The sequence below is a fragment of the Ischnura elegans genome, chromosome 9 (genome assembly GCF_921293095.1).
Source record: "Ischnura elegans chromosome 9, ioIscEleg1.1, whole genome shotgun sequence".
Lineage (NCBI taxonomy): Eukaryota > Metazoa > Arthropoda > Insecta > Odonata > Coenagrionidae > Ischnura > Ischnura elegans.
This window is the reverse complement of record NC_060254.1, coordinates 74,792,417-74,814,489: the sequence shown is the minus strand read 5'-3', so window position 1 is coordinate 74,814,489 and position 22,073 is coordinate 74,792,417. Positions and strand designations below refer to the sequence as shown.

The 22,073-nt window shown below is 39.2% G+C and overlaps 1 protein-coding gene and 1 non-coding gene across 6 annotated transcripts in view; one reads left to right on the top strand and one right to left on the bottom strand.

Annotated features, from left to right (window-relative positions):
• LOC124165736 (rab11 family-interacting protein 4B) overlaps positions 1-22,073 on the top strand; it is a 569,850-nt gene that overhangs the window by 218,124 nt on the left and 329,653 nt on the right. The window lies entirely within an intron of this gene.
• On the bottom strand, positions 1,848-1,918 carry Trnag-ccc. The gene has a single exon. It is a non-coding gene; the product is annotated as a tRNA-Gly (tRNA).

Genomic DNA, 22,073 nt, shown 5'->3' with positions numbered 1-22,073 from the left:
TATGTTTATTGATGGTAACTAAACTAATACAGTTCATAATGGTTCATAGTTACCGATATATTTTGATTAATTTAATATTGGTGAATTGATAAAATACTCTCTGGTAATGATTTTCCTGAGATTGTCGCTGTCGATATAGAATCTTTAGATATAACATTTTCATCCCACGCACTGGCGAAGGTGTATAAATGTACCAAAAAGTGGGTAAAAAATTGCATTTAAAATTTATCAAGACCTAAACTTCAAGACGATAATTAAATATTACTTTAATTTCTCAACTTCATTAGGTAGCTAATCATACCTACATTAAAATATATATGTGGTAATTAACTGGTAAATTGTGCACATTCTTAAGAGGTAAAATAGCACGTCAAAACCTTGGTCTTTTAGAATGAACTGTGGAATGAAAAAAGTAGCATTTATTTTCCTTTTCTGCTGAGAAGATTACCTTGGAATGCATGAGACGATAAAAGTTAATTGCGGCGTCTTTGAATTTGTTCCCAGGAAATATTATTGCCTCGGGTCGGTGGCATCTTAGAAATTCCTATATGGCAATGAAGTCGAAAGTAATTCGAAATTATAGTAATGGAATGCTGAACATGAATGACTTTCCTGGGCTCGGAATGAAATGCCATTTTAGGATTCAACGAAAGTGTTGATGGTTCCGTTTTTGGTTTCACGTTACAAACTTGAGCGTGAGCTTTCTAAAGAGATCAAAACGCGAAAGGCGAGGAAGATGCGATATTTTCGTATATTTATATTGGCACCTTTGATGTCTCCTAGGACTTTTAACTTAGCTTCTCTCAAAATAAGGGTATAAGGTCATTGGTCCGTCAAGAGAAATCATAAACTCGATGACGGTGAATTCTTCTCGGGTTTCCATCCGGGTGAGCTCCATCTCCATCGCTGCCGACGTTTCGATAGAATCCTTTTCTATCGTCATCAGGGCCGATGACGATAGAAAAGGATTCTATCGAAACGTCGGCAGCGATGGAGATGGAGCTCACCCGGATGGAAACCCGAGAAGAATTCACCGCCATCATAAGCCGGGAAAAAGTGAAATCTTACATAAACTCGATGAGTTGGGAATCTGCGAGATTTTTGTGTCTATAAATAACATTACTGTCATCATACATTCCTATGTGACGTTGTGAAGTGGATGACTAGGTATCTAATAATAAAAATGAACGTTCACGAAGTTGAGCCTAAGGCTAAAGAGATAGACTAGATATCTATTTCTTTGATGGATACGAGGTGTGTTCAGAAAAAATCGATAATGTTGAAATTGTCAAAAATGCTTTTTTGCCATGTTGGTACAAATGCCCCTGAAATTTGATTGAATTTTCATCTGTATTCATTGATTATTTTGTCTGTTGCATTAACTAAGATCAGACGTGTTTTTATAAGCAAGGCGATTTTTATATTTTTAAAGAAATGGATCAAAGATTCTAAGGAAAGAGTGATCAGCATATAAAGTGTAACAAAATGTGTGAAATGTTAACTTATCGTGAGTCTTCAATGAGTAAAACAATTATTTACGAGTGGTATAAGCGTTTTCACGATAGCCGTGAAGGCGTTAAAGATGGCGAACGGCCCAGCACATCTAAAATCGAACTAAACGTGGATGAGGTGAAAGAAATTATTAGTATTTTTAAATCTTTATCGCTCCGAAAGCAGCTCATTTGAGGCCTTTACATCGGGGGAAATAAAGTGTAACAACGACTATTGCACACGTAGGAGCAACCTACTCAGGCGGGACTCGAACCCGCGACCTTCGGTTTGAAGTAAAAAAAACGGCAAAAAAACGTTATCTAAACGTAAACTCTAATGGAAGGTGAAAAAAAACGTGCACTGCCCGGGAATCGAACCCGGGTCACAAGAATGGGAATCTTGTATGATATCACTACACCAGCAGTGCTTGACATATTGCGAAAGCCATTATGAACATTTAATTTAATGAATATCTAATGGCGACTATTTCTGAGGCGTCAACGTTAATAAAGACGAATATTTTTTTTTCAAAAATTAAATTTCCGTTATTTTTTAACGCACCTCGTATGATCTTGATGATACAATGGTGATCTGCCTTGATTTCACAATGTGTGGCTCAATAGACTGTGGCATTGCAGCGGTGAAAATCTTTGGGGAAATGTAGCTCAAGAGAGTAGAGGGTATAGGAAATCGACTGTTGGAGAGAGTGATACATAAGTTCCGGTGACCGCAGTCAGAGTGTCGATATTCCGTGACCAAGGATCGAAAAAAATGAAATCCATCCAATTATACGGAGTGGAACTCTTGAGGAAAATTGGGACGTGCGACGACTATTGGGGTTCTTTGAATGACGTGGTGCACGAACCGATTCCAAAACGGAGAAAAATTGAATCGAATTCGCTAGACGCAGCATCGGATGATTTCAAAGTATACCACTTGTGCCGATTTAACTCTGTTGTCGTTTATCATGGCGGAGAAGTATTTTCTGTTGCGAAGTCGATAATTTAGTCATTCATTCTTTTCTTACTACTTCGATTTCATTTTTCAAAACAATCGTTTATATTTTTGGAAAATCCTACCGATGAGCGGCATTAATGAATCAACGCACTGCATGTAACAAGTGACTTTGTATGCAGTCATGCTCACGGCTGCTAAGTTGTATGCAGGAAAGGTGAAGTTTTGCAAGAAGTAATTCTTGACATAAACGGTCATGTGTGTTATTGCCAGTTGCACCACGTAACTTTGTCGGGATCAGGAGATCCGGGTTCGAAACCCGGCTAAGTGAAATAATTTTTCATGGCGAACTTCATCCATCCTTGGTGTTAATTATTTGTGAACGTCACTAATATTTTGATATCATCTTTGGGACACTATTGTCTCCGTAAGTTGTGGTAGTAAGTATGGAACGAGAACTAAGCACTCTCCAACAGCAGTTAATCTTCGTTCAAAAATTTGTAAAAAGTGAATTATTCGTGGTCACTTGTTATATATCATTAATCTTCAGTGATTTTCCGATTCGGAGTCTTTATTCATCTAAAGTCATCTAAACGCACGCGAATGTCTGCATTTACGTCCGATGCGGGTATACACTAAGAAAATTATTGAAATTGCGTTGGTTATATTGCCAAAATTTACTTTTATTTGTTTTCATGCAGTTACCTACGCGTGTGCGTGCATCATGTATGCATTGTTTATCAGTTGGTATTATTGGTGGAATTAAAAAATATTTTATTTCAATAATTTTTCTATTCGGAATCTTTTTTCATATTAAAACATCCAAACGCACATGCATGTATCTGCACTTACGTACGACGCAGGCATATACTAAGAAACTTTGTGCGTATTTCAAAATTTCGTTATTATGCCAGAATTTCACCATACTAAGCCTAAATACAACTCTCTAGCTTCTGAGCTTACTTGAATAGGGTAGTTTCCTTCATCAAAGAAAACGAAAGTCATTGATTGCGATTCGTTACCCACGATTAGTGTATTTAAAATATACAAATTATTTGGTTTTAGAAATCCCAGTTTAGACGAATGTTAATGGTCAATTTTAACCTCATTTGAAAAAGGCCACATTGGCGGCCATGCGATGCCACTCCTCGTGACGACACAAGGACCTAGATTCTACACGAGTAGTCAGGAGTTTTACATAGCCTGAGATTACCAATGCATGCATGAGGCTCAGAGCTCAGGGAAACATTTCTTAATAATCACCTAATAAAATTGTCTATGCTCGGAAAGTTTCCTTCGTTTGATAGGTTAATAGTAATCCTTACTTAAGCCAAGCGCTACCTGCTAGCAGCCTGCATCGTATCGGCGCTCTTAGCCTCGCACTAAGGTGGCCTCACACGGCGGCAGACGGAACTAGAATGACGTCACACGGGCTTTTTCCCAGCATTCATACTTTGCCGTCGCGTTTTCGCACGCTTGAAAATGTTCACTTTTCATGTAATCGCGAAAAATAGATATCGTCGTTAAAAAGCGTGAAATACGTACTCCAGGAGTAATAATCTTTCGATTTAGGCAATAAAAAAAATAGAAAACCAGCGACCGTTTATGATGATGAGGGTAAGCGCCCTGGACAGGAATCGACATATCGTGACAAGCTTTCGTTTCCTTTCTTCTGGTACTGTCACCACCGTTACCTCAGTTCCGTTGACTCATTGCGATGAATGGGATTGCTTCAGTGTGTCGATGCTAAAGATTTCGATCTTTGAACCTCAGAGCGCGCGCGCGCGTGTGGCCAACCCTATTGAAGAGAAAAAAAATAATAAAGCGACGACGCGGCGGCGTGCGAGCCAAGATTATACTCCATCTTCCCCACTCCGCTCCTTAAGATGCCTCCCTCTTTCTCCTCCTGTGCCTGAAACGAGGATATCTTTGGGTCACCTACTTTCGCCGTGAACCGATCCGCTTTACAGCTTTTGGGTCGCTGATTCTTTTTCGATTGATTCGTTCTTGCCGATGCCCCCTACCTCCGCAGATTTAACTCTTAACTGGATGAATTTCTAAATAAGTGTCAAAAATATAGTTCTGATAACTTCGGGCTTTACTTGTGAAAACTCTACATATTTGAAATAAGGAAATGTTGTCGATGATAACGATGTAACCAGGCTACGAAACCCGGGTCTTGCCCATATTAAAATGATAGTGAACCTAACAAAGTTCTATACCTTTATTTCCAAGTGTCAAAAAATTTTCTCACGAAATACATCCAGAAACGCTCCAATTACTTATTTTATTAACTTTTTCTGCTGTTTTTTTATTTTTACGGATAATTTTATTATGTAGCAAAAGTGATACATGTGATGGTTATAGAATGTATATGTAACACGTATGATTCACATACTAATTGGAAACTTCTCATTGGCGCCCGCACTTTTCCTAAGTACTTTTATTATAATGATAACATATTTATACTGATTACTCTAGAGATGGCTTGGAAAAACCTTCAGGTTGTCATGCGTAGAGTGGAATTCCTTGTACATAATGAGATGCTGATCGTGGAACGTAGGTTTTCGCAACGAGAGGCATCGTTGTTAACGGCTTTCGGGAGCAGCTGCGTGTTGCGCTTTGTCGTGCGATCTTTAGCGTCCATTACAGTTCGCATCATCAGACGATGAAAGCATCAGGCTGATCACTTATAACACCTACTGACTGCTTCGAGAACCACATAGTGTAGCGGCGGTGTGTATCATATCTGATACACCATGCGTTAAGTCCTGGTTACACGGTACATCAATACGTGCAAGTTAATGTACGGTTGCGTGAATGATTTTGGTGGACCGGAACGGAGCATGTACGAATTCATGAACCAAATCAGAACAGGTATTATTTTCTGTGCATGCATTTGCACAAGTTGGGTGGTTACACGGTGCATTTTGGCGTTCATTCTCGCGTTCATACATTTAGACATTATTCCGTACATGTTAATGTACGTATAGTGTAACCGGGCCTTTGAGAGGAAGAATTGTGCGATTCAGAAATAACCGACAATCAGTGTAGTGTATCATATGTGATACAAAATGCAGTGAAGGGTTTACATCATTTGAAAATTACTCAATATAAGAGCTGTTTGTAAAATAAGAGTATCAAAAACAGAAATGGGTGCTTATTTAAAACTGAAAAATAAATTTAAAATTATGATAGATTATAAGACGAAAAATTTGAAGAATATGTGGTGATAATGCTAAATGAAGTAGAAAAACAGCTGAAATTTTTAATGCTAATAATTTTAATGTTTTTCATGTTCTATTTCTTGGATTTATGACAATAAAAATAAAAAATTCACAATTACACCATAAATATGCACAAAATTTATTTTCAAAAGCTCAATATTTTGAACTTATATATTTTTTTAAACTCATTAACGTTAAAATATCAAAAGTGAAAAGTTGGTTATTTTACTCATGCTAAAATTTTCCTTGAAAAAACATCTACTTCACTCTTAAACAGTCTCCAGTTGGTGTCGTGCCTGTTTTAAATACAAGGCGTTTCAGGACGAAATCTACAGTACTTCAGGTGGTGGAAGTGGAGAAGTATTTTTTGTCCATAAGGTGGGGTCGCAACTCCTTAGTTACTGAGCTATGGCAACGCAAACATTTTGTTGAATGTATTTCGCAATAGGGTTGTTTCCTTCATCAAAGAAAACGAAATGCATTGATTGCGATTCCTTACCCACCATTAGTTTAGGTATTCATAATATACAAATTATTTGGTTTTAGAAATCCCAGTTTAGACGAATGGCAATGGTCAATTTTAACCTCATTTGTAAAAGGCCAGATTGGCGCCCATGCGATTCCACTCCACGTGACGTCACAGGGACCTAGTTTCTATACGAGTAGGTAAATAGGAGTTTTACATTGTCTGAGATTACGAATGCATGCATGAGGCATAGAGCTCAGGGAAACACTTCTTAACCGCTACCTGCTAGCAGGGTACTCTGCTACCTGCGTCGCATCAGCGCTCTAAGCCTCGCCCAAGGTCACCTCCCAGGGCGACAGCTGGAATCAGAAATACGTCACTCGGACTTTTCCCAGCATTCTTATTTAGCCGTCGCGTTTTCGCGCGCTTGAAAATTTTCACTTTTCGTTTAATCGCATTCAGTCATTCGTAAATCTAAGAGCGTGAAATGCATACTCAAGGAGTAATTATCTTTCGATTTAGGCAATAAAAAATGATAGAAAACCACCCTATTACCATGTAAACGGTTTTCTTGGATATCAAGCCTTTTCTACATTTTTCGAACCCAATCTAACCCATTTTGAAGGTTATTGTTTCAGACAATTGAGTGGGTGAGAAGCCAAGGGGTACAAGTGATTCTTTTTATAAACAAAGTTAGGTTGAGAAATTGATAGAAAAAATTATAAAGACTTGGTGACCAAGGGATACGAGTGAGTCTATTCTGTGCTGAAATCGAGTGGAAAGTCGAGTTTCTGGCTTAATTTGGTGGAAGTTCGATATATCCATGATAAAAAGAACACAAATGCTAATTTCGACACTTTTTAATTCCAAAACTCAACAACCGACCAAGGTGAAAATTACTCAATGTGTTGAAACCATGGTCGAGTGTTGAGTTTTGGAATTAAAAAGTGTGGAAATTACCATTTGTGTTCTTTCATCATGGTCAAATGCACCACTCACGTTGATCTAGTTTGTTTTCTTTACCTAATTTCTGTATGTAACTCTCTTTGTATAAACAATTACTTTCACACCTTGGCTTTTCACCCCCTCAATTGTAATCAAACTGTTTCGTGTTTTTTATTCGCTCTATAATTTTCAACGGTTTTTCATCTCAATATCAACTACTGGTGAATGACATGCCATTTTTTTTTTCTTTCTCTAAAATTGTTCAGTGCTTGTATATATTGTAGCGCATTCCTGTGCTCCTCAAAAACTTCGGAATGTTATGTGTTTTAATCGTCTCAAACGTCTATGTGAATGCTACATTATTTGCTCACTACCTCTAAAACTTCTCCACTCTCGTTTATTTATTGTATTCCTTCGCTTTTAGATTGTACATGATATAGTTAACTTAACTTGCTGTGCAATGTCATACCATGTGATCACCCTTTTATATGAAAATGTAATCCACGCTTCCATTTTTGGTCTTCCTATTTCTTTGGAGATCAAGTTTGAAATCGTATGGGGTTTTATTTGACTTTACCGTCGTAAGAATAACATGCCATTTGATCTACCTATTTTATAAAAAATTTATATACGTGTGTTTCCTAAATGCTACTCATAATTCCCACGAGAGATCAATTTTTTTGTCTATTTTGAGATTTTCTAATTCATAATTCATTTTTTTCTATCCACAGGTGAGTGTCCCCATCTACATCCAGTAAAGTTTATTACATCCCAGATTCGTGGTGAGTTGTTATCTACTGTGGTCATGTGCTGTCCGGAATGAGAGTAAGACGCGCACATTAAGGCATGCATAAATTAGTTGGCCTCGGTGGCAGTGAGGTAAAGTTCTCTCAGACGAAGTAAAAACTCATACTATCTACTCATACTATATACATATACTCACTACTATATACTCAAAACTATCTACTCATATAGAAACTAGGTCCCTGTGGCGTCACGTGGAGTGGCATCGCATAGGCGCCAATCTGGACTTTTTCAAATGCGGTTAAAATTGACCATTAACATTCGTCTAAAGTGGGATTTCTAAAACCAAATAATTTGTACATTATGAATACACTAATGGTGGGTAACGAATCGCAATCAATGCCTTTCGTTTTCTTTGATGAAGGAAACTACCATATTGTGGTTCTGTAATGTTTGGCAATCCGGGCGTACACGCAAGGGAGGGGCGCGCGCCCCCCATCTGCATCCGTCGCTGGGTCTTTTTACTTACAATAAACCAAAAAGACGAGAATCGTCGTTTTGGTGGAGTGCATTGCCGCGGGGCGTTTTTTTTTTTTGTCTTTTTGGTTGGCACGAAATTCTACCGAAGCTTTATAGGGTCGAGTAATACATCGTTTTACTTATTCGGTTATTCGGCTACTGCAGTGAATCATTAAACATTGTTTAAACGTTACATTTTTGCTTCTACGGTCGAAAGAGTTAAGAAGACACGCTAAGTACAACGATAAATGACACGACCTTAATGGAGCTTCGGCGGAATTTCGTACCAATGCTTTTGGAGTTCAACGTTCTGCCTTTTTTTGCGAAGATAGTAATCTTTTGAGAAAAGTTTTCTGAGCGGAGATCTTTAAGTTATTTTCGCATTCCACTATGCTGTATGTTGTTCTTTGCAGTGGGGGGTGGGGGTTTGGGGGATAAACCCCCCAGAGCTCAGAGAAATTTTTCAGTTTAATATATTTTACTTTTTTGGATCAGTATAACTTATAGAATACATCTACATAATACCCTGCGAGCCACGTCTAGGGTGTTTGGCAGGGAATGACAAATCACCAACATGCAGCATGCAAGAGGACTGCCACAAGCACACCGCACGGTCATAGAAATATTACGCACACTAGAAAATTATACATGCTTATTCATAAAAAATTGGTAATAGTTAATAAATCCTAGAGCAAATACATGCAAGGTTAGACAATGAAAAAACATGCAATGAGTGATCCTAGCGTGCGACGCCATTAATCCTATCAATTGAGACAGCGTTGCTATCCTTAATAGTGTTAGGATTAATCAAATCCCCCAGAAAGCCGTAAAACTCCCCATTTTGAACCATTATCCTTAAAAATTTTCTGGAGGAGGGCCCCCGCAACTCCTGCTTAACCTGGTGGGTATGCAATACCTTCGCACCCGAAAGTATTAGTTGCGCCTAAAACCCACCCTAGCCTTAATTCCTAGCTACGCCCCTGGTTCGTTGGAATTAATTGTGAAATCCGTTTCGAAAATGATAAGCGGGCATGCGCACGATTAAAAAACCAGGTCTCCCAGGCCTGCCATATTGGTCGCATATGGCATTCATGTCGCCTCTTCCCTCGCGATACCGCTTGGCGTGTGGGGACGATAACGTCCCGTTTTGAGGAATGCCAAAGCGACTTTCGAGGGAAGAGGCGGAGGTGACGTGTCTCTGGCTCGGGGGAGGTGGACGCCGCCCCCTTGTGACACGGTTTTAGCATGTCGCCGTGCTGGGCGGATGGCTGTCTTTCCTCTCCACGTACCTTACGAGAGCATTGCCGGGCATGGCAACTGTTGAACGTGGTCAAGACATTGAACGCAGCGGGAATGATTCCACAGCGTACTGTTGATATAGCATGTATATCACGGCATACTTCTCGGAGGGGTCGAGGCATACAGTTTTACAGTACATCAGCATCTTCATATTTCATCAATAGATCATCAATAGAATTCTGCTGCTACACCCCTTTTGAAATAATCCTCTAGATTATGAAAAATAAATCGTTTCGGATGAAGATAGTATACAAAGGGAGGTGGAATGATTTGTTAAAAATTGCTACAATGAACATAGTAGTGTGACCGAATTAATTCGGAATTTAGAATTCGGAAAGTCTAACCGATCGAAGGAATTTTTTTGCGGAAATTCCAAGTAGACTACTATTTGCCAGATGTTCAAAATATTTTTTGATAAAAGATTTTTTGACAAAAATATTGACTCATGTAGCTGGTGGGTCCGTGCGCCACCATACGGTATACCGACTATACACGTACCTGGCTGCACTTACATCTACATAATACCCTGCGAGCCACCTCTAGGGTGTTTGGCAGGGGGTTATCTATCACCAGCATGCAGCATGCAATTGGACTCCCACATGCACACCACTTGGTGGACCCCTGCGTTACGTTAGGTCCGATTTACAATGGATTCGGCTGGTGATGGAAGCTAATTTTGAATGCGTTTTTTTATGTCAAATTTCGCCGTCTTTATTCCACTGTCACATTATCTCATCATTTTTTTATTCTACGCCTAAATTGTGCGATATTAAAATATTGATATATTTACATCTACATAATACCCTGCGAGCCACCTCTAGGGTGTTTGGCAGGGGGTGATCAATCACCAGCATGCAGCATGCAATTGGACTCCTATATGCACACCACAAGGTACAAAAAACGTTACGCATACTGAAAAATATACTACCGCATTCATTCAAAGGAAAAATTGCGAACTAGTTACTCATTAAGAATATCACTTGTCATTTACATAATACTGAATGTTTCACGAAGTTATTATTTATCCTACATGTACTGATCCTTATAGTTTGAAAGTACTCAACAAGAGTGTTTGTATAAGCGGGGTCTGTGAACTCCCACTGAGTCTTCTATGGTTTAAAAAAAAGGTTGGGGACTAGGAAATGAAACTAAGGCTCGCAACAGCTGGATTTTGTGTATATCCAGTGGGCGAGGGTAATGAAGTTCTCTTGAGTTTCCAACTAGTCGTATCCACCAACCTAACTCATAATCAGTTCAACTCCAGCGAGAATTTCGTTAAAAGTTTTCATCTACGTGCATGCGGTGAGAATATATGACGTGTTCTGTTCGTACTGCTAGCTGAACTGGCTGAGATTTATGACATCAGAGAATTTACTCTCGTTCCGCAACCTGCGTGGCATTCAAAAGTGGTCGCGAGTTTATCTAGGGTTATGCTTTGTTTTTGTTCACATTATAATGAGAACACCAATGAGACGATAACTCGATTACGTGTTTGGGAAGATAATTAAGGTTGTTTGCCTGACGAGTCTATAAATACTCACAAGGCATTACTGTAGGCTACCAGATAATTAGTTAAAAATTAAGTCGCGTCTGCAAGCAACAGAAATAGATGCATAAATTAATTAGGTTTTTAGACGGTCTTTGGTCGCATATGATACCATGCATTATTAACAACATGGCGTATTTTGCTTTAATTTCTCTGGTTTGTTAGTTCTGTTAAATTTTTGTTAACTTTATTTGTATTTTTAACAGTATCATAAATTCCTGTGAACATAAAGGCATACTTTTTTAAAATGTTGGCTCGTTGTTAACGGCAATATTTTAAATTATTGCCGTTGACAATGAGAAAACAATTATTCGCTGGTGAACTCGTGATTACGATGTAAAATCATATGTTTTAAGTGTATGGAATTTATATTTTTGCGCTTATTCAATCATAATAGAGATAAATTCATCTAAAGCAATAGCTTATTCGTCTCAATAGTTAGCATTTTGTGCAGGGAAGCTTCTAAAATTTGCGACTCGATGCTTGGAACTGGGAATCCCAAATTGTGAGGTCAATAGGTCGATATGCTAAAATTTAGCTAACACTCAGCAAAACACATTACAATCTTTTCCTATGAGTATGCCAACTTTCATGAAAGTGACTAAAATTAGAGGTCAAAAATGACCCTCGAATAATTGGACGATATGTATGTATTTCCCAGCATACTTATAGAAGGATTATTGTTTTGCACTGCATCTACATATTACCCTGCAAGCCACCTACAGAGGTGTTTGGCAAGGGATGAACCATCACACAGGCTGGCACAGAGTGCATTAAAACTTAATTCCATGAACACGCATTACGCAACATGTATGATGCATATGGCACATGAGCTATGGAATTTATCTATATCCTACTTATGATGTGAGTCAATATATTCTTCTCAAAAGTCGGGTTTTGTTTTGTTTGTCGGGTTTTTCGAAAATAGCCGGCCCTGAAATCGTTCTCATTTTCTCTCTCCCTCTCTCTGTCATGGGAATATGAGAGTCCTTTGGCCCCATTTTAGCTTCCTTTTCGTTCCACCATTTTCTTTTGGGGAATCATTGACCTATGTATCTCGGCTGCAATTTTTCATCCCGGGCCGGAACCAAATTTTCCATCTCGCGGAACTGCCTTAAGTCACGATCGTACCCCCGTTTCCCGAAAAGAAATAAATCTTCGGTGAAAAAAAGTGAGGTGGCCTTTGGCAAATGGCTATTTATATGCGGGTGGTGAATCCCCAATGTTCGTTCCTTACCGTCGCTTGCACGGAGCCTGTCTCCCCCTAGACCATAACTCAAAGCAAATCTCTGCCTCTCCTTCTCTCAAAGGATTTCCTTCGACGCTGTTTGGCGAAATTCGGAAAAAGTTTCGAGGACGGATACGCGGTTTCCTCTCGGAAGAACCTCACTGTGTATTTTACTGTAGCCAAAACTGTAGATTTCTCTCCACTGGTATTATAGTAATTTAATGTACGTCATGTCATCTTACGGACGCCAACATACTACGGAAGATCAGATCATATAAATAAAACAAGAGAGATAGATTGTAGAACAGACAGGTTCAGAATATCTTCTTTTCCATGATCAATAAGAGATTATAAGGGCAGCGATAGAACTCATAAATAGATTGCATGACTTGTAGTGTAGCCTACTAACCTATGTAAAACGTAATGCATATTTCGTAATTTTATTATTATTTCTAACAACATATGGTAGTATAATTTGTTAGTATGCGTGACGTTTTGGACCGTGTGGTGTGCATGTGGGAGTCCAATTGCATGCTGGTGATTGATCACCCCCTGCCAAACACCCTAGAGGTGGCTCGCAGGGTATTATGTAGATGTAGATGTCGATCCCATTATCGTTAGACCACCTTTTAAAATACGCTGCCAGTGTTTGGGACCCTCTTGAAATAAGATTTAATTAAGAGTTAGAACTAAAATCAGTTAGAATCAAATTTGAAACAAATGCGTTGTAATGAATTTCTGGAAAAAGAATAACTCCCCACAACATAGCTTCATTCGGGGTACCCAATTAAAGACTGTTGAATCCGTGAATAACTAGGAATTAGACTCAATTATGATATATGGTGGAATAAACGCATTCGGGAAATAACCGGTCAAGCTAACCGTAAAATGGGTTTTGTTAAAAGAATATTAGAAAAGAGCGACGACAAAGTGAGAGAAATTAGCTACTTTTCCCTCGTTAAACCCCATTTACAATACGCTGTCAGTGTTTGGGACCCTCATGAAATAGGCTAAAAAACAGAGAACGCGTGCATAGATCTGCCAGGTACGTGAAAAATCGTTACGATAGCCTTGTTGGTGTAAGTGACCTGTTATGTAAACTTGGATGAAAATCTTTGTCAGACCGCAGATTGAAAAATGGACTAAACCTTGTTGCTAAATTCAAGAGAAGTGTATTTTCTAACAAAGTTAGCCATATCTTACGAACGCCAACATACTAAAGAAGATCAGATCATATAAATAAACTAAGAGAGATAGACTGAGGAACAGAGATTTAGAGTGTCTTTTTTCCACGATCAATAAGATATTATAACGGGAGCGCTAGAACTCACAAATAGAACCTGTAGGGTAGCCTACTAACTTATGTATACAATAATGCATGTTTCTGAATGTAATTATTATTTCTAACAGTGTGTGGAGGTATGATTTGTTAGTATGCGTCACGTTTTTAGAACGTGTGGTGCGCAATTGGGAGTCTAATTGCATGCAGCATGCTGGTTATTGATCACCCCCTGCCAAGCACCCTCGAGGTGGAACGCAGAGTATTAAGACCGTTTTACACGGGTCACGTACTTGCACAATCTGACGTGTGTACGAAGGCGCAGTCAAAATTTCGTCGTGTAAAGTGGTGAATTGCTAGGACGCATGCGAGAATGCGTGGACGTGAGATGGCAAAATAGCCCCTGTTCTAACTTCGTTCATGCATTCGCGCAATTCCACGCCATTTTAGAAATTAATGCAGCTCTAACCTGCGCGATTCCGTATCTAGTGTAAAACGGCCTCTATATTGATGCGATGGCGTCACACGCTAGAATTTTTTCGGAGTTCTGATCTTGTGTGGATTTAATGTAGGAATTAGTAACGTTTGGCAAGTTTAGCTTTTCCATGAATACGTACGTATTTTTTTTATAATGCATAATATTTTTATGATATTGTGGTTTGCAAGTGAGGTTTGGTCACACACATTTTTCCATACACCCTAGCGGTAGCTCGCAGAGTTTTATGTAGATGTAGAGATATCTTTCAAAAAACATCGATGGAGGTTCTAAAAATTAATGAAGAGATATCGCATAGCTTTCACATCCGACGCGACGCTCAGAAGACAAGGCAGACCAAACGGCAGAAAGATAATTGAGTCGAATATAACTCTATATTGATTAAGATAGTGTATTCTGTTATCATACGCATGATTTGTATGACCTTGTTGTGTACTGACTTGGTACTGGTACCGTGATGGCACTGTCTTACATGTTGGTGATTGGTCACCCCCTGCCAAACACCCTAAAGGTGGATCATCTGCATCTACATCTACATAATACCCTGAGAGCCACCTCTAGGGTGTTTGGCAGGGGGTGATCAATCACCAGCATGCAGCATGCATTTGGATCACAGGGTATTATGCAGGTGTGAGTGTAGATGGCCTGGAATCAGTAGCAGAAACGAAGGAATACCGGTGGCTAATTCGTCGCACGTGCTTACTAGGGGCCGTGCACCCTAGCTACTACATATATCGTGGAGTAGTGCTTCCCAGGGGGGTCCCGATGCAGCCGTCGTCATCATTTCGTCACACCTGCTCCCCCCGTCTGTGCGCCCTCTATTCGAGTTTATTGAAGAGCAGCGGTCGGTTGGTGCTTCTTCCTACACCTGCATCTCATATCCGGGGTGATCATCCCTCATCATGCATCGACGCTATTTTTTATATCGTCGAAGACAGAAGTGGATAGAATAGGGGAAAATTCACCAGCACCATCTGCCACTGAAGATTTTTATCGTTATAATTGGATTATAAATGTTTTCATTTCGCAAGTTGAATCATTTTTTTTTCTTCATTCCACCCTTTTGGGCACTTTTAAGATGGTGCAGAATTAGTGTCCTGCCTTTCAGGACTGGGAATGTTTAATTCCGATGTTGTGGTAAGTTTTCAGCGTCTCCTGTAGAAGACACCGGTCGGCGGTAGCGGTCCCATGAGTTGAGATTCGCTACTGCGAGGGGAGCAATATCAGTTATTTGTGATGACCTCGTCTTCTCGTAGAATCTTTTTGCTTCGTCCTGCAGGCGTTGTTCCAATGGTGATTCCCCCGTTGCTAGGTATAGCGCCTCGTTGCCAGCCAGTTTTGGGAATTTTGTGATTTGGCGCAAGATTTTCCTGATTCGAGCGCCTAATATCTTATGTCCGATGAATGATGATTCATTGTTGTAGTTGAATGAACAATGAGTAAAACGGTATATTACACGATCCTGTTGAGCTTCGGCAGAATTTCATACAAATACTTCAGTAGTTCAGCGTATTCAAATAGTTCAGCTTTCTACCTGTTTTGCGCCGATAGTAGGCATTGGTGTCAGAGAGATTATGTGACTTGCACCGTTCGCGTAAAATATGATAAAATTAAGCATATTTATTATTTAGCATAAAACGAAGCAGCAAACACAGACGAGAGTCAAAAGACAGAAGTCAGTGGTGCCAGAATCGAAACTTTGTTCACTTTATCGCACCGGTTATAAATTAAAATACATATCATGAACAACAATTTTAATAATGACAAGCTTTATGGCTTCCATTTTTTTACCTGAAGATCGCTTGGCGTTTTTTTTGTACTGTAATAAACGTCGCAAATAAAACATATTTTGCACAATTTTGATCATGGTGCCAATATTATGTCATATATGGTGGAAGATATTAATGATAGTTAAATAAGATATATCCACGGAATTTATTTTCTCAAGACGCGTATCGTTGCCGCAGCAACATTTACGAATGCATCATGTACAGCCGAGTTCTTCCTTTACGAGGTGTGTTCAGAAAATAACGGGAACTAAATTTTTTTTTAATATCTCGCAAGTTTGGAGCGCCCGACTGCCAAATTTTATTTATTATGTTGATATATAGGTATATGCCCTCGAAGTACATAATACTTTCAGATTCATTGATTGTTTGCTTTATCTGTGGCAGCCGCTAAAGTTAGACCTGTTTTTATTATCTCGGCGTTTTTGCCTCACTCTTCATTGCTTGTTCGTGAATTTTTAGCTAAAAACAATACTGCAACGATACCCCAGCCTCCTTAGCAACGAGACATGGCTCCGAGTAACTTTTACTATCTATTTCCGAACGTTAAGAATACATTAAAATACCGCCGTTTTACAAGCGCAGATGGCGTTCAAATAACTCGCTGACAGAGCTGAAGGCTAATATAATTATAGACATTTAAATTGAATCCTGTAGCTGAGGCGATGGAATAAATAGTCCTAAAAAACACAGGGCCATGTCTTTCTGTGCGTCTAGAACACCTGCTTGGAGCCGAAAATATTCATCGTGACATTCTGCGGCTGATAATATACGAAGGTCAGACTCGATAATTAGCTGCATGTTTTGAATATTTCCGCGTTGCTATGCGGGTTAAATAAGAGATGCAGGTGCGTGACGGAATGGCTGTAACGGAGTCGTGTCACGTGCAAGCGACGCAGCTAATTAACGTCGTTGCTGATTGCTATTTGTAAATAAATCAAAGCATGTTACCGATGATTATTGCTTACTCGATAATTTTCCCCAGCGAGTCACTTTTAGTATTAGGTCTACACGAATGTATAATTTTTGTCGATTATTGTAACGCATTACCTGCGTTCTTCCCATTGCTAAACTTAACTGGGTCGTTCCCTGCATAATGTGTCACATCTGGCTCTATTTGACGAGAGTCCGTGACGTCAAATCAATAAACATTCTACACCTTTTGATTATACCCGATTGGTTACCGCAGCTAATTGCTATTCTAAAGGGTGTCCCTAATTTATTCAACGTACTCTGAATAACTTTACTTCATATTAGGTATTCCAAGCTTGATATATCACCGTTTACATTCAGATGTCAAAACACTGAAAATGTTTATATTATAGGACACAGAAGTAGGATTCCATATTGGATCGTATCGTACTAATTGTAATGTTATGTGTCAGGATGATTAGAGTTAGAAATGTTCATTTACAGTTGAATTTCGGCTCATAAGTTCGAATTTTACGATATTACCACTTACTTATGTTTCACGGGAAATATGTTTATTTATTTATTTTCAACTTCCTCGTAAACAGCACATTACAACGGCCTTTAAAACGGATGCGTTAACAAAGTACGACACAAACATCCATGCCCAGGATAGGGACCACCCACCCAGGCGGGAAACGAACCCGCGACCTACGGTTTGGCAGGCGAGGACTTATACCCCACCGCCACCGAGGCCGACAAACGCAACTGACTCTAAACCGGTCGAGACCGACTTTTTAAATATCATGGTTGAATGTCCTGATGGCCGAAAGTGTTATTTCTCAGAAAGTAGCTGATTAACTCTCTGAAAAATAAGAATTTCAGCCATTTGGTATGCCTATCGTTGATGCAGAAGATGTATTGTTATTCCATCAGGTTCGAATGAAAAGTGCGGGGTCACCATGGTGAGCATTGTAAAAAATATATACCTTTTTAACCTACAATAGTGATTTAGAAATTTAAAATAATGTATTCTGAACCCCAGCGAAGTGCTTCTCGACCTCAGTCTGTACGAATGTGTGCTTGCAATTAGCGTCACGTATCTCTAAGCATTTTCTGAATCCTCCATATGCGCATATTATTCTGCAGGCTTCCATGATTAGGCAGGGCTTCCTTTGTTACCTGACGAAACTCCACAACGAAAAATAAATATTCTACACCTTTTCATTTTTCTCTACCGGTTACGGTAGCTAATTACACATTGTTAAGATACTCCCTTATTTACGTGACGCACTCTGAATGCCTTTGCTTCAAATAATATATGTTCTGAACTCGATATAGTATCAAGCTAAATCTTCAGACTGTATATATCGAATTTATCCTTGTAACGAAGTCCATCTCTATGAACTGGATTTGTCTGCTCTAGCTTCTACCTGATTTTGTACCATAATTTTTACGCTCGATAATGGTAAAATGGAGGTTATGCAGTTAAAAGGTATAGAAGTAGTCGAGGTCATGGTATAGAATTGTTTTTTGATTTTTACGACTGTTTACTTTTACTAAACATTTTCTTTTCTCTTTGAATTTAACATTATTTGTATGATCACATAGTAGCCCTGAGGATAAGCCTCGAGTTAGAGCACTAAACATTAGTAGAAATGGGAGTTTCTAACCCGGTGGGAATCCTGAGAGAAGTATACCCAAATGGCCAAAACGTTTTGAATCACCATGACGACCACCCGCTAAAAGTTTTGATGAAGAATTTAGATCGCGACCGCCTTTAAAAATTGCAGAGCGAAGATATTTTCAGTTTCCACCCACCTTTCCAGTCAAAAGAGCCCTGATTTCAACCCTTTCTCGGTGCGTTTCGGTGAGCCCCTTGCGAAGGCACACACCTGCTGTTTTTCGACCTTGCGCCCGGTGCGGCCGACTCACAACGGAAAAATAATCTTGGGAAATACCTGGCTTCTTCTGGGCACCTTTAATCTTCCGCTGCCTCTTCTTCCGTCCTTTCTTCCTGCCTTCCTCTATCCTTCCTGCTTGCAGCTGTTTCCCTGAATGTGTCCAATTTTGTTCCTGCGCGTAGGCAAGCCCATCTGGTTTCCTAAACGACAGTTTATGCATTGAGGATGGGGGTCTTCAAACTATTTCTAGAAGTATTTTTTGGTAGACGTGACGCAAACTTACTTATGTTATCATTTTTTGCTGTTTTTTCCCTCACTATTTTACCTTGTATTCCTTTATAACCTTATGCATTATAAATGCCTGGAGGTAAATTTTAAAACAATGTTTTTATCAACATTAAGAGAGATATTTCGATACATACAAATGTTATTTGTCACCCCCTACCAAACACCTTAAAGGTGACTCTTATGGTATCATGTAGGTAGATCGACAGAGGTCAGAACCCATCAGGCGACGACTGCATACCCACCATAATAATAATTTTTTAAAGTTTTGTCTATTACTATTTTAGCTTGTATTTTTTAATATCAAATGCCTTTTGTCACATTTTTGAACCAATGTTTCACAAAAATGAAGTGAGATCTTTCGATTCATTCATATGGTATTGGTCACCCCCTGCCAAACACCCTAGAGGTGGCTCGCAGGATATTATGTGCATAGCTAGATAGAGGTTGGATACCCTCAGGCGACACCTATGAGCGAGGCCTTGCATATCCACCATCTATATTCAACACTTCATTCTCTTCTCCTATATCCTTTATTCCACGCATTCCTTCTCAGCCTTAAGCCCCCCCCCCTCTTTTATCGCCCTGGTCCTCACGTCCCACATGTTGGCGCGTGCTAATGCTCATTTGTTCTCGCGTCACCGTTGGGGGACGTGCGTTGAATTTGAGAATTGTTTTGTCTCCCAAGGAAGCGTTTTCTCTCTCCTCGCAAGGTTAACGTCTTCTCCCCCTCGTTGAGTTCCCGGAGAGTCAGTGACGTCCACGCCTTAGCTCACGTAGTTTGGGGGAAGTATACAACATCCGGAACATGTGACTCGAAAGACAAATGCCGATCACGGCGCGGAGTGGAGGATACGTGGTATGAGTTAATTATTCGATTGAAAGAAGGGAAGAATGTTTCTTTTTAAATATTCTCTACGAATTTCGAGTTTCCACGTATTGCTCGTGGCATAATAAATTGCTTTTCGCTCGAAAACTTAACAGTAATCTTTATTTATTTAAGTAGGTAGTTGCTCACGTACTGCGTTTCTGCCAATTTAACAAATATGAAATATATGTGTAAGCAAGCAAAGAGTGCAGGGTAAAAATAGTAAAAAAACACGAATACAAGACTCGTGGAAAAGGAAGTAGAGATAAAGGTTTATTTATAAGTATGGGAACTGGCGAGATTGATAATGAGTTTATGGGCAATACTTCATCTAACTGTTAATATCCTTGTTAGAGAGTTCTTTTTACGCTCTCTTGCACTACCAGTAAGCTGCACTTTACAATGATGCGAAAGTCAGTGACAAAAAACGCATTCGTGCATTCCTGTGAGATCCTACATTTGAATTCAGTTTTTCCATTTTTTTAAATTATTTAACAGTAATTATAACCATACTTCTAACATTATCGCTGGAAATTTCTGATGAGGAGACTAAATTCTAATGCTAACTGGAAAATTATCTCATTTTGAACCTCTTTTATTTATACTTTTAGCTATCAACATGAGTTGAGAATCCTAAAATTGGTTTGACATAGCTCTCCATTCCGCTCTCCTATCCTCTAGTCTTATCAAAGCAACGTATTTCTTCTCTTTTACATCCTTTATAACCTATGTAACTAATTCGGGACTGCCCCTTGCCATTCTTCCATTCCGCCTGTCCTTCTAAGATTGTTTTCATCAGGCCATCGTGGCTTATAATGTGGTCAACTAAGTCTTCTTCTCAAGGATTTTAGAAGACATCTATTTTCTCCCACTGTTCTGAGCTCTTCCTCATCACTCGGTCGATCTATTATACTCTGTGAAACATTTGCGGGATTTTTAAAAATCATCTCCGTTTGGGAATCTATTTATTTTATGTTAAAATGTCATTCTTTCCTAGGAGATTCTATTAGGGCTACTAGCAGTGTTTCAAATAATTAAATCAATTACGACACTCGCAAGGATGACTCATTGCATGTCTATGTTTTTCCATAGTACTAACCTTGCATGGATATGCTATAAGAATTGATTACCGCTGGCAAGTTTTCCTTTGCGTGAATGTTTACGTATTTTTTAAATATTGTTAATAATATGTTTATGACCGTGTGCTTTGTATGTGGGGATTGTCTTGCATGCTGGCGATTGGTCAAGCTATGTCTAACATCTTACAAGTAGACCTGACTCGCAGTGTATTATGTAGATGTAGAATACTTGTGGATGAAAATTGGAGGAATAAAGTTCAACCAGTTAAGAATGGAGTTAGTGTCAAGAATTTCGCCGCAAGACTTGAAAAACTTACTTGTATATTTTTTCTGTTTTCCCCTCGCTATTTTCCAGTTATTTTTTATAACCTTAATGCCTTACGGTCACATTTTCAAATCGACCTTTCACTAAAATAAAGTGAGATCTTTCGATACATTAATTTCATCAGAGCAATCGATATTCAGCCGTCTGGTTTCCTTATGGTGGGCTCCAAGATTTCATGTCTTGGTGGGAGAGGTGGAAAGGAACTTGAAAGAAATGAATGACGAAATTGGCCTCCTCGCGTGGCAACGGTCGGCGTAAATAAACACGCTGGGATCGATATTCGTGGCCTCGTCTCGTGAGAGAAGTTATTCGTAGCAGGAAACGGTTTGTTGCGGACGAAGCCTCATTATGTGTACCTGTACGTGTTTTGAAATTACCCTCGAGGTAGTTTCCTCATTGCTTGTCATAATCGCCGAAGTAGTTTACGTTATCCTTTCCCAAAATGTAGACTTTTTGATTAATGTGTGCACCAATTATCTAAACGATCGCGAAGGCCATTTCCAGCTTATTGCATCATCGAATAACTAGCTAATGATACAATCTGAAAGCTGGTTTGATTGGCGAGGGTAATGCTCTCTCAAGGCTTAGCCAGTAGTTTTTGACCAATGCAAATCGACGTACAAGCCCCTATCCTATTTATACAGTATATATTCATTTATTCAAATCAGTGTTCACATATAACCGTGACGCCAATTTAATCTGAAATTTAAAAAAACATCAAA